Raw genomic sequence first — 14,379 nt, forward strand, 5'->3', positions numbered from 1 at the left:
AAGCAAGCACATAGATACTTCTTGACTTCTGTGACCTCATCATCCCTGTTATTCACAATGGTAAGCTCATTAAAACTTTCAAGGATGTCTTTTGCAGAATCATCTTGACACAGCAGCTGGTATCTGAATAAATTTGCATCGTGATACAGTGTTTTCAGCAGCTGAGACTTGAAAAACACCCAAGCTCTGAGGTTCTGGTGTGAAGGTGTGAAAGATATTGTATCTTTTACATGTATCACAGCTACAGGAAAGGTACTGTTGTGACTGCACACTCAGTGGAGTTGCTGGATTTGAGCTGTGATAAATCTGGTTGGAGATGCATGTGCATTGTTTTATTTGTATTCTCTCTTCCCTGTTCTTTTTGCTTGTTTCTGTCACATACTGTACAGTTTCTCAGGCACTCTCCTGTGTCTTTCCTGTCCTAAGGGTGGCTGACAAGAAACACAAGGGGAACCCCTGGGGATTATGTGTCAGGGCGTAGACGGGGGACGCTTGCATAGTGTGAATTTTCTACAGTCATCCAGAGAAAACAAACAAGTGTATTTTATCCCAGGGGTGGGCAACCCATGTTCCTGGAGGACCACTGCCCTGCTTGTTTTCCAACTATCCACACCTTACCCACTGCTTATTACCTGGCTCAGGTGTGTTCAATCAATCAGAAGCTGATCTGAATAATCTAAGTGCTTTTTAATCTCGGTCCAATGGCACTTTGAGTAAAGTAAATTGAATCAAAGCATTGATTATCATGCAAAAATGAATTTCACTAAGCTTCACTGATAATTGAAAAGTTCCCCCACACTGGGAGTTGAACCACCAGCCCTTCAGTACTCCAGTTAGTCTAGTGCTAATCAAGTAATGAGCTGTAGAGATATTTCACTGAATGAGAGACAATTTTTGAGAAACTGATTTTTAGTTTAGTTTTAGTTATCCAGCATGTGCTACTCCTGCACCTGAACGTGAAAAGTTTGCCCTGTTCATGGTGCCAATCAGGGATCGCCAGGTCTTCAAGTAGACTGAGCTGACTGACAAGCTGACAATGCTATCAACATAACTACAGGAACACAAAAACAGAATATTAGTTTCAGGCAACTGACATGTAAACAACCCTAAACATAATGCACTACCTGCGAGGGGGCATTACTAAAAATCCTAATAAATAACAACAGAGCAATAATGCTCCGCTGCAGTCTCTTTATAGCCCCTATGATGAAAAGCTACAGGGCAGTGGGCACAAATCCAAAGCTCTTAACATGTCCAACCAGGCTCTAGACATAATTTTCTTTCTCCATGGCAACCTGAAGTCAGCAGTCAGTAAAGGGTGACCTGCGAGGGCAGCGTTGGGGGACAAATTGCTTTTCGTGGATGGATGTGAAATGCAGCTGAGGTTACTGAGGGGGCAGGGAGATTAGAAAACGAAGCTCAAATCAATACTGGGATCCTGAGATCACCACCTCACACTATCTGTCTCCGTCTTTTTTCACTTCTTTATCTCCCTCCTTTGTTTTTAACCCTTTCAGCTCTGCAGTTGTTGACTGTGTTATCTGTTTGCTCTGTCACTCTCCTTTGCCTTGTATTTGCTGGTATTAATGTCAGATATTATGATTATGTATTGAATTTCACAGAAATGGGGCCTTTTTAGAAAACCGACCTTGTTGTCATTGTTGTGGGTGCATGTAGGGGGTAGGTTTGCAGAGAAGAGCTGGATCTTAGAACCAGATACGGTGCAGAGTGAAGGTCTTTAGAGGTTTGGAAAGGGACGGTGTTTGTGGGAGGGCTGGATTAGTTGCCTTAGCTTTTATTCCCGAAAGGTTGTAAAACTGCCACTTGGTCTTCATTTATGGCCGAGCCCATGAGATTGAATGGATGGGAAGAGACTGGGAAGGAAACTGAAGCTTGACTTTACCACATAGTGCAGTCTTTCACCCTCGGGGCTATAAGAAAAGAAAGAACAAGGACCAAAGTCGTATTTCTTAGCTGTGAAAAAGACAACATCTCAGTGGGTGTGGTGCCTGGGCTTTGTCTCAAATCCCCTTTACCTCTGAGGTCACCCTGCACCAAATCATATGGATCTAATAATCTCTTTTATTCATCCTTTGCCATTGGATAAAAGACAACTGTCATTTCAATTTATTTGTGAATAAGGGATAAAGGGGTCGTGGTCATTCATACATTTCTTTCCCTGCAGATTCAGAGTCAAGGATGATTCATGGCTCAAGGGAGCTATGAGAAAATTATGAGCCCCATATTAAAAGTGATTCAAACTTTATGGCCAGACTTTTCCATAACTAGTTCAGCTGCAGGGACGATATAAATATGACTTCACTGATGATTTCGCAGTCCCACATCTCAAAAGGTTAAGATTCAACTACTTTTCAAGAATAATATCTTCTTGTATGGTCTTGATGCACAGTGATTGTGAAGTGGTGCAGATTGGTGTCATTTTTGGGTAAATTATGATATTACTACACATTAATTTGGAGATGAGATACCTTCTTTGCACCGTTTCAAGGGCTGTGGTGTCTTTTATTTTGTCTTTATTTGGCTGCGCTTAATCCAGTGTAGATTTGAAAACACCCACCCTGACGACCTGGGTCTACCCCTGATCCCACATTAGGATTACCCAGGAACCCATCTGGCATAGGCCAGCTAACAGGGTGCACATGAAGAGTTTCCACTAACCACCAGCTCTTGTTAATAGTGACAATTACTGCTGTTTTGAAGCAGACAGGCCTCTGATCTTCAACCCAGATTACTGTGGAGCAGACATGCTGCGAGGTGCTGTATCAAGATCAGAGCTGTTTATTTGTGTCACCCTGGCAGGATCTGGGAATGTGCTGACTTGGGAGTTATGTGCCTTGATTTAATGCAGTAAAATGATTAATGTGTTAGAGGGGAACCTTAATAACTGCCTCTGTAGAAGATGGATTTGGAGAACACAACTGTGACTCTGCAACAGCAGGCATAGATTGCAAATATCAAATAAATCTCTTAAAGCATCGTTAATGATGCTCATATTCAAGTTCTTTTAGTTGCAAAGTGATCAGTTCAGTTCACTGTTCATGGAAAAATAAGCATGTTCAACGAACAGTGTTCCTTTAGTGCATTCATGCAGAACACTGCACTCTATGGCGCTGTAACAAATTCCCACAATGCCGTCTTTCACTGATACTTTATATGTAAATCGACCTTGACAACACACCACAAAATGGATGCTAAATCTACTTTACTACTCGCTACAGATCAGTGGTAAAACAAGTTATTTAAAAGTATCATGATCGAAATTTTTAAAAATCCTGTTGAAATAATATATAATATAATCAAATTCAAATCATCTTATATAAAAACACATTATCAGCACCATATCGAAAAGTGCAGCAGAATGGCTACTGTCAATTTATATCACTACATATATGATTATTATAAGTGATGTGAAAATTAGACAGTATTTTAATCTTACAGAAACTGAAGGTCCAGCTACTGTAACCACTTTATATACTCTTCAGCAGTTTAATCTAAAACAGTGCATCATGTTTCAGACATTAATCACTAATTTATGATCTTTGGTTGAATTTTAATCCATACAATAAAAAGTATGTTTTCCACTGTAGCAGAGTAGAATAATGAAATTTAAGTGCACATTCCACCTCAGCTAGAGATTTTTTTTTTATAATAATTGAATGAGGGAGTAATTTCAGATGCAGCTAATCTAACTTTTCATTAAAGTAAACTCAGTGAACCACAGCTGTGGAGGACATGACTGGTTCTGCTGCAAACACACTCTCTATCTTTGGAGTTGGACTGTGTCCTGCCTGTGGCGTGGGGCCACTCTGCTGTGGCTCCCCCCTGGATGCAGGCCCAGCTGCAGTGGCTGGCAATGTGGCTCTGCTCCATCGTGTACAGATAGGAAGAGCACGTGGGAGTGAGGCTACACGTGAGGTGTGCAGCTCATGGCAAAATACATCTGACCGATAGTGTTGGGAAGGTGTTTTATTTTTTTCTATGCACTTGATGAGGTGCTATAATCACTGGCAGTGATGTGAGTTGGTCATGAATATCTGTCTCTTCCTTTCTTTATTTGCTTGAAGACTTACAGATATGTTGAGAATCTGTCTGTTATAAATGCTCAGTAATGCTCATTTGGTGTATGGAGTGAACTGTTGTGGAGCAAAGGACCCAGGAATCTTGACCAAGGCTTTGAAGAGGAAGCCATGTGGATCAGATCTGGTATTTGGGGCTTGGACTCCCAAAAGAGGTGCCCATAGTGGCCCATTTGTTCCTGTGGGTTATTCTCTGGACCTTCATAAGCCATCACAGAAATTCTTTTGTTGCTTTTTCATGTTATTCTATCAAAGATTGCACTGTTTGAGGGTCTGGCGTTGGCCAGACTGTCAGGTCTCCACTCCAATCAGCCAGTTGTATAAAGGCTGTGCTATGGAGGTTTTTACTGAGCAGTAAAATCCCAGTCCTCCAGTGGCTGTGGCTACAGAGGACAACCTGTCAGTGCTGATATGACAACAAGAGCTGAGTCATTCACTCAAATCTGTATCAACCTGGAACCAAAGTAGTTTCTGACTCTCTGAGAACAGCTGGATGTAAAATGATTGAGCTCAGTCTCTATTTGTTTATGTTTGATCTGCGCTTTGTCAGCTGGGTTTGTTAGTTTGTTTTCCTGGTGCTCAAAATGAGCTAATAATATTTGATTCTACTGGTAACTGGTTGATTTTCATGCTTAGCTAAGAAAACCTTGTCCTGGCTGCACTGTTACTGAACAGACATGAAATCAGTCTTGATTTTCTCTTCTAACTCTGCGAAAAAGCCACTGGCCTTGCTTTGTTTCCTGTCCTGTGTATTTTCCGTTATGGATCATATTGATCACATATCAGCTCCACTATGTCCAAAATAAATGTCCTGAGTATTTTTGTGATGACACACTTCACTCTTCCTGCTGTGTAGTGAAAACCAGAATGAATTAAAGGGACCAGTAATTGAGACGTCACTCAGCTCTTCATCTAATGTATACACAAGATGTACACATTAAACATCTTGTGCCTGTTTAATCACAGGTCTACTGACCTGCTGTGTCAATCGCTGACACACACACAGTCCTCCAGCTTTAACTCTGTTAGACAAACCTAAATCTGGGAGTGATGCCAGGGATCAGCAGTGGAACGACACCAGCAGGTCACAAATGGCTGTAAGTGGCGTCTAGACGGGAAAGCTAATGGATGTCAACACACTGCATGTGCAGATGCAGGCGCTGCCAAATGGTTAAGAAATACTGTGTGAAAGATCAAAATAGAGACATGTTGCAAGTTCATGAGATAATATCATCTCATGCTTTTATTTTGAAATTATAAAATGAGAAATCTTGTTAGGGGGGTAGCTCACATAAGTGTCTCTTCTGTGTAAAGTAAGGAATGCTTTTATATTTACACCAGACTATGTGTATCTTCTTAAACAGTAATAAGATCCACTGCTAACACTTTAATCCTCCATTTTAGTGCCCTGCTGAAATGGAGTCCACTGAACCAGATGGATGCCAGATCTTAGTCTACTTAACCCATAAACCCTTGCTGTAAATAAACAAAAAGTGCGTGTTGTCTTGTAGGTCCTGAAAACTCAACATGAATTTCAACATTTTTCTAGCTTCCCTTGTCACGCTCATTTTTACAGACTGAGATTGTGCAATGTCCTTCATTTCTCACATGGTTTAAAGTGAGCTGGCACCAGTATTTTCTTACTTGACTGAGCATAAAACTTTAATTATTTTCTAATGGCATCAAGGTGCACACTTGAAACCACTGCACCATTTCCAAGGAGAGGAGGGGGGGCATTGTGCTTTCCTTTGTCTGTTTCCTGAGATGCCCATGCTTCTGTATCTATAATAAGAGACGAAAGGAGGGAACTAAATGGGAAGCCATTGTGTGAATGCTTTTTGGAATATGTCCTATGGCACACATTTGAATCACCCCAAATGGAGAATCCAATGATCTGTAACTGTGCAGAGGAGATTGACTTAAACAGCTTCCGCCTGGCCTCTTTCATTAGGAACTTATTAAACCTGAATGGAAACTTGGAGAGTGCCACAGTAAAAAAAGAAAACCGCCTCAGGCATCAGCTGGATGCAACTAAATGCCCTGTCATTCTGTCAAGGACACACTCCTATTTTAGGCAAATGCACAGGATTTGTTTCTACAGCGTCGCACTTGCTTTTTCTTGAAAATGGTTTTATCAAGGCAGCAGAGACCAAAATTTAACGCTCTATTCATTATTCACCAGTGTTTTATTTGTGTTAAAGCCCACACACACTGACGTTAGGAACATAACTCCCAGGTAAAAACAACAGGAGGTTAGCAGGGAAATCCACTGAATCTTTGCTGGGAAGAGGAAAAATAAATACGATCTAATCTTTTCACTGTTCACTGATTTTGTGTGTCTTGAATCGACAAAGCAGCGCAGGGCAAAAGCAATGCTTCTTTGTCACTGTCACCTGCAGCTTAAAGCTCACAGCTCAGCATGCATTAAGAAACAGCCGCACACAAGGTGAAGCAAGAGGACAGAGCGTATCATTGTACCTGGTGGTCTGTGCACAGGGCCGAGATGACAGGCAGGGGCCAGCAGTGACAGTTTGCCTGCTGTCCTGACAGCTTCAGACACTGCAATGCAGAAGCAGAGTTTAAGAGAAAAGAGACAGGGAGTATAGACACAATTACAGGTGCATAGCTCTCATTCTGAGCTATAAAATTACTATTAATAGACAATCTCATGTTGACATAACAGCATGGATATTAAGAATGGATAAATAGTTCCCAAGTAATTTCCACATGCTGGGAGGAGAGCGGTTCTTGTTCTAGTCATGACTGCTAAAGCAAAATAAGTACTTTCCAAAAATATCTCCTAAATATAAGGTTGCTCCGAAAGTTTTCCCACAAGAGTTTTCAGTGTTTTATGATCTGTCACGCTGACCTACAGTAATTCAGTCAGGACAAACCTTAGATGTGCAGAACTGTATTTTAGAATATAGTAGAGATCACAATGTTTACAAAGGAGCCAGGCAAATGTTTTGGGGTAATGTGTTTGTTCTCTGTTCCTGTACATGAAAGAAGCAAAACAACAAATTGTTAGAAATGTTAGACAGTGTTCAGTAATATGAGTGAGAAATGTATAAGTCTGTAGTTCTGTGAACTTGAATCTGTTACACAATAGTTTTCTACAAATGGATCACGAGGAAGCAGTTGTGCGTGTTTGCAGGCAGCAGAGCCTCATGAGAACTGGCCTTTTACTTCACACTGACTGGATTAGTTTGCTCACATAACCTGAAGCTGTTTGACTGCCCTCATTTTAGCCTCACTAATGCACCATTTAATATGATTAATACTGATTAACCATGTGTATTGACCAAGCTATCTTGGTCAATGATTAGAAAAATGAAATTCTTTTGTTGTAATTAATCTCCAAGTATCTACTTTGTCCAAATTAGAAGTGCTTAGCAAACATTGGGAAATATTAGAGCAGAATCAATCTGGCCAGCATGTGAAGGGTAATTAAAAGCTGAAACAGGTAACAAAAATCTGAATGCATTTTATCACTAACAATAGCCTATTTTTCATCATATGTTATAAACGTACTGGAAGAAGCAGAGGCACTGAGCCTGAGGTGTAAGCATAGTTTAGTTTGGGGCAAATACATGTACTGATGTTCTGCTGATTGAATTTAATCCAGTTTTTGATAAGTGTGCATCCTGCGACAGCACAGTAACTGGCCTTCAGGCGGGAGTCAGGGCTGCTCAGAGAACAAGAGTCAGGCTTTCACTCTGCACCGAGAAACAAACATTGGGCTCATGTTTTTATCCCAGATCTAGGTTGCTTCCTCTAGTCTGCCCAGTAACAGTTATGTAGTGTGTATATGAATGTTAGTGCGTGTGTGTATATGAGTTTGGTTTTAATGGTTGTGTTCAAGCATGCATAAGTGTGCATGTTTGCATGTGCAGCCAACAGTGAGTGGGCTGAGGGGAGTGGAGGAGGAGGAGGAGGAGGAGAAGAAGGAGGAGGAGGAGGAGGCCAGTGGTAGAAAGCTTCAACAACAGCTAAAGATAGCACAGCGCTCACAGGCACTCAGCGAAGCTTAGCTTTCTGTCAAGGTTGCACACACATAGTGGGACAGCAGCAAGGGCATGGAAGTGCATGAGAAGCTCTTTCTCAACAGTGAAAGTAAAACCACTGCACAGGTAATTGAGCACTTACAGAATAATGTACAGGCCTGGCTCCACTGCTAATATGCCAAAAATAAATACTTATGATATACTGTAAGTCAGACATACTAGTTTTCTTCATAACATAAAAAGCACTTAATGTTTCATACATGGGTGGCAATTTAAAGGAAAATGTATTATGTTAAGAGGCGTTTTTTAATCTCCTTAAAATTACTCTTAGTTGCATGTACAGGGTTGAGTTTAGATCACAGCAAACTATTCAGTTGAGCCACTGTACCAGAAGAGAAACATGAGTTTATGTTTCTTGTCATTGCTTCAGGTTTGTCCTTTATTTCATCACTTTCTACAAAAAAAAACCAAAAAAACATGTTAAACTGTGTCATTAAAATTCACATAAACCTGAAGGGCTGACTTAGTGCAGCAGCATTTCTTTATATAAAAGTGGGTAACATATGTTTAGGTGCATTTATCCCTCACACCATCGCTGCAAAGCATCTAACCCACCTCTGATTTATTTTACTGCGGAACAGAAATAACATGGCAGCCTGAATTCTTATCAGCCCTGAAATGATAGCAGTAAATTTTAACTTCACACCGGTCTTGACATAAGATCCTCACTCACTCATGTTTGTAATCTGAGATTTCCCATGAGATGCAGGTCACCGATTGATGGTTTACTGGCCTGACTGTACATATTCCATCAGAGGTGATGCAGAGGTTTGGGACACCAGCCAGCCGTCTTGCTTTTATTAGTGGAAACACCATCAGCGGATTGGAGCTGATTACATTTGGCACCAATCCTGCTAAACTTGACAATTAAGTGGTAAATTAAACAGAAATTACAGCATCAGCTGCAGTGACACGTTGATCTCTTCCCTTTAGCCTCATGTCAATATGTCTCACCAACTCCATCCACTTCCCTAATAGCATGGCTCTAAAGATAGTACTGAAATAATGGACACCATCCAAAATACTGCTAATCACAGCCATGAGCTCAGTCACACAGGCTAAAGCCTTCATTTAGTCCATTTTCAGCTATTCTGTCACCTCTATCACCAGAGATGGGATGAATTGCTCAAACTGTATATCTGGGGTTAGATAATAAACCTCACCTTTCCTCTGACGCATTTTATCTCATTTCTAATGCTCGTGTCAGACTACTGAATATAAGCACAGTGTTGGTGACAAGCTCACAGATGGGGAGGTCACAAATTGATCTTTTTATCCCATGTAGTGTGTCATAGTGCACCTCTATTCTACCCAATTCTGACTTATGTGTCGGGTCGTTTTTTGCATTCTCATCAGTGTATCTGTCTACATGTTTGACTCTCATCAGCCTGGACAAGAGGCTTGTCTTGTCATTACAGCCTCAGACTCTGTCCCTGGGGTCGTTATTTCAATCCGTCCTCACAGAGATAAAAGACAACAAAGAGTGGCTGTGCTTATCACATTATCACTCTGCAGCTGAAGTAGTATTAGACTTAATCAGGGCTTGACTATGAGGTAATTGTAAGTGAAACATGTGGGCTGTAAATCCTTTTCTCAAACATTCCCCTCAGCTCATGAGACTGGTTTGTTTTTGGCTGAAAGTATTTGTTGTAGAAGGCGAATGTTATCGGCTTTGCTAGGCGTTAATGGGTTCGGTTTTCTAATCACCAAGTACAACCTCGTTTTAATAAATTATGGTAGAATGAAAAGTGGGTTATGAAAGTGTGAGAGGGTGAAAAATCTAGTGTGGTTAGAAACTATGAGAAACCGTCAATCTGTTTTATAGGATATCTGCGTTATATGAAGGACTGTACTAAATAATGTATTCATTGTTAATAATTGATATTATTGGAGAGGAATAAGGAATGATGGGTAATATGGTTGCTCCGTCATCTTAGAAAAATGTAAAAGCAGAAGTGTAAAAGAAAAGAGAATGGATGGACAGATGTTTTTATCACTGTCTTCTGGTCTTGGTTAGAGACAGAAAATGGTAACACACTACAATTTGATGGAAAATTAAATGGCTGCTTTGTGCAATGAATGTTCTAAAACTATACAGCTCTTGATGTTTTAGATGGCAGTGTTAGTTGGTTCGCCTCTTTGGTCCAGGCTGGAAAACCACAGCAACTACAACCACAGCAGAAATACATAGTCAGAATAAAAGGTTTCTCCCTGGCCGCTCAAATTTACAAGTCACATTGGAAACCACAACCCCAAGTGAAACTGACCTGTCTGAAAGTGAAACACCAAAGGTCAGGACCTTTTCTCTTAGCTCTGTGATTAATGTTGGCACAGAGTGACCACCCAGAAGAGAGACAGAGGTCAGACAGGCATGTATACAAACAGGTTACATGCATAAATACATGCATCCACCATGGAGGGCAGCTGCAAATTCATACAAGTAATTTCACATCTGATGTTACACTTTCCAGTGAATGTGGTTTTATTATTACCCTGACACTTCACCCTTTTTGTGGTATTTTCTGTGCCGAGACAAAAGAGAACCAAGACTACAGTCAAACAGTGACCAGTGAGGCAGATGGTTATTTTTGTCCCACCTCACCATTGTTTGGCCCTCCTAATGAAATGTCACCACGTGCTGATATGCATCACAATAGAGTGAACATGTAGAGAGGCAGCTCTAAATGATAGAGTACAGCACATGCAGAGACCATCTGGATAATTCAGCAAATGGGTGCTAACGGGTAGAAATCTTTCATCTAGAGAGATTTCAGGGATTAAGAAAAGAAGTGCATCTTACTCTTGGATGACTATTCTTTCTTAAAGTACTTAGTCTACACACAAAGTCATGAAGAGGGAGAATAGTTTTATGACCTGAGGACTGTAAATATTCCTGAATCTCAGCTACAAACCTGACTAACATGGATTTGCTGTGTGTTTTATGTAAGGACAGAGTCAAAAAAGAAAGTATTGGAAGTAAATTTAAAGATTCTGTCTTGTCATTGTATTTTGAAAGCCTAGACTAAAAAAGGAACCCCCTAAAGCATGTTTTAAGAAAGACTGAGTTCTTTAGCTTGAGAATAATAAGAAATGTCACATGCATCTGCCCTCTGGATGTGCACAAGTAAAGGTATACCCCACAAAAAAATATAAATTAAATAATCTATTCTTACATTCTTGCAAAACATCAGCAGCATCAAGTTAATTTATTTAAAAAACACATCACCTATGCGTGTGGGATCTTCAGATTTACAGCTGAAACATGGATGTTGTTTTTGCTAATCAGCCACTTAGACCCGATGCAGGTTTTTCATATCAAGATAACAAAACTAATATCAGATATTAGTCAGAACATGGTCACTTGAAATCAGATTTGAGCATGCAGAGTAACTCCGCTGCCTGTCACTGATAGCTGATTTGCAGAAGGACTCAGGTGGTGATCATCTAATTAACTGGGCATGCAGCATCAGGATACAGAATGAGAAAAGGGAAACTGTCAGTAAAAATGCTACTAAATCAGGGTTAAGTCTTGACTTTTCTCAGCCAGATGGGGCTTGTGCTGGCCCCTAATCACAAAAGCACCCCCTATAATGTATCTATTCTGCATTTTTATGTTACATTATTGCTGCAAAGCCTGAGGCTGTCCTTACTTAATAACAAACAAAACAAGGAAATAAAAAAGAAATGATCATAGTATTATAATGCAAAACTTCACAGCTGCTAAAAATAAAATCAAATGTCAAATATTTAAAATGAACATGCAGTTAGAATTACTTGGGGCTTAATGCTAATGAGTGTTTATTTGTAAATCACAAAAAATGTATGTAGTTAGCTGATGATTCTCCTTGGCTTTCAGAACAAACTGTGTAGGGCTGTGGATCGTTAACTGAACATTTGCAGCTTGTGTTGGAGCAGATAAATCCACTGTCTAATCAAAATTTTACACTTTTGCTCTTGGATTTGCGATATTGGAAAGGCTGAAAAGGACCTTCCAAATATTAATTTAGTGTTGCTCTTACAAGCCTTGAACAATGACTGCTTGGGGGAAGGATTTAGTGAACTGACCTATTGAAATGTTTTATAAAAATAAAATACTAAACTATGGGGACTGTTCTTCCTAGAATGGCTTTTTACATTAGCTCAGTACTTGACATTAAAGCATGAGCTGTGCAGACACATTTGCTTACCGTCAAAAATGTTAAATGCAGGCCCGTATTACAATGCACACACCGATACACACAGGTGTGTGCACAACAGGGAGCTTGAATTTTGTTCCACAAGATCTGTTGTTGCCATGGCATTGCACTGAATCTCTTTAAATTGCCATGGAAACACAAAAATGGTGACTTGCACAGGCTTTACGTGAAGTGGGTCAAGGGCATCTGAATCAAGTCAAACAAAATGTATTTATGCAGCCCAGTGTCATGTAAATCATGAGTGGGATTTGCAGGTCAGCAACAGTAGCTACTGCACTGAGCTAAGAAGATAACGAAAAATCCTGGTAGGAGACAAAAGGGTTAATTCATTTTCAGGTTGCATTTATTTCATAACATGTGATCTAGCAGGCGTTTGATCCACATAAACTAGTATAACTAACACTAGGGGCAATGTTGTCAGAGGTTCAGATGCACCTGCCAGCTCTGATTACAAATGCAGTGATGATAAGATGAAACCATCAAATGTATTCACTGAATTTTTAATGGTTTCTGGTTTTCATCACACAAAATCCAAATCTGGCCTGATAGCCCTGTGCTAACTGAATCTGAAAAAGTTGACACAGGACTGAAGTCAGTCATTTCATTAAACAGTATATAAAAGCATAAGATGAGATAAAAGCCCTTTAATTTGCAGTGATCAGCAAACATTTATTGGGGACTAATCTGGACTCAATGTGATCAATCATCTGTGGGCCACTGGCTAAATATGACTGAATGCAATGAGTTGTCATAACTCATTAACCTAGATTTTAAACCCCTCATTCAAGGTTGCCACCAAGGGGTTAGAGAGCAGAACAGTTTTCACCCATAAACTGGGGATTTAACCCAACTCTGTTTTATGCCTAGTTAAATGCTCATTATTATTATTATTTGCCACTGTGTGCATTGATGTAATTATTGTTTGGTTCAATAGTAACTCGCTATACCTCAAAAAATGACAGCCACCTCAGTTTAGTTGTAGTATGTTGATTTGATAGAAATATGGCTCCATCTTGTGGTTATAGGATGATCTGTACATGAATCAGTTTTATTTCACAGGATCATAGATTCACACAGTTAAACTAATGTACAATGGTCCTAGTACTTTGCCCTGTATGCCCACTGAGTAATCATCTATGCAAATCTTGGATATGCATGGATAAATTTGTTTTATTTTGATGCGCTCATGTATATGCATTTTTTTCTTTCATTATTCTTTTATTTTTTTAATATTCTTTGATATCAGACCTTTTTGTAATGGTGCATGTTTGATTTCAATTTTTCAAACTTAATTATTCTAATTTGATCCAGAAATTAGTATCAGCATGTCTCTAGTTACATTAAAATTGTGAACTAAATTGATCAGTGTTTTAAGGGGAAGAATATAAAATGACCACTTGTTGCAGAGCTGCAGACAAAATCATCTCTGACCATGTTTGTCATATTTAGCTCACAAAGTGGTCTGCAAAACAGGGAGTTGACATTTATTAAACCAGAAACTAGAAAATATTTATGGACTTGGATTGGTAGTACACAATCGTGTAAAACAGGCTATCATGAACCTATATTTTTGTAGAGACTTGATAAGTTGCCTATATAGAGGATTTATAATTTTTTTTATTAATGATTAACATATCGTTTATATTTTGGCGTTATGAGTCACAAATCAAGTTTAAGTTTTGGCTTAAGCTGCTTTTAGCACATAATCTTATACAAAAGAAAATTACAGAGAGATTTAGGAGTAAAAACTAGAACAGTAAAAAGTAAATTCATTAATTGTGTCTTTGATAAAAGAACAAAGAATATCGTGCTTTTTATGTTGTTACAAGGGTTAATAAATTATGCATTTCACATGTTAAGTTAGCAATAAATAAAAGTCTGCGGTTATACTTATTAGTAACCTAGGGTGAATTATTAATCAACAATTAATGTTTATGTTAGTAACGAAGATATCATTTGCATTTTACTTTGAAAATTTGACTGGAATTACTAGGCCTACCTAAAACTGCCATTTAGTTGACA

This window comes from Mastacembelus armatus, chromosome 19 (assembly GCF_900324485.2).
Source record: "Mastacembelus armatus chromosome 19, fMasArm1.2, whole genome shotgun sequence".
NCBI lineage: Eukaryota > Metazoa > Chordata > Actinopteri > Synbranchiformes > Mastacembelidae > Mastacembelus > Mastacembelus armatus.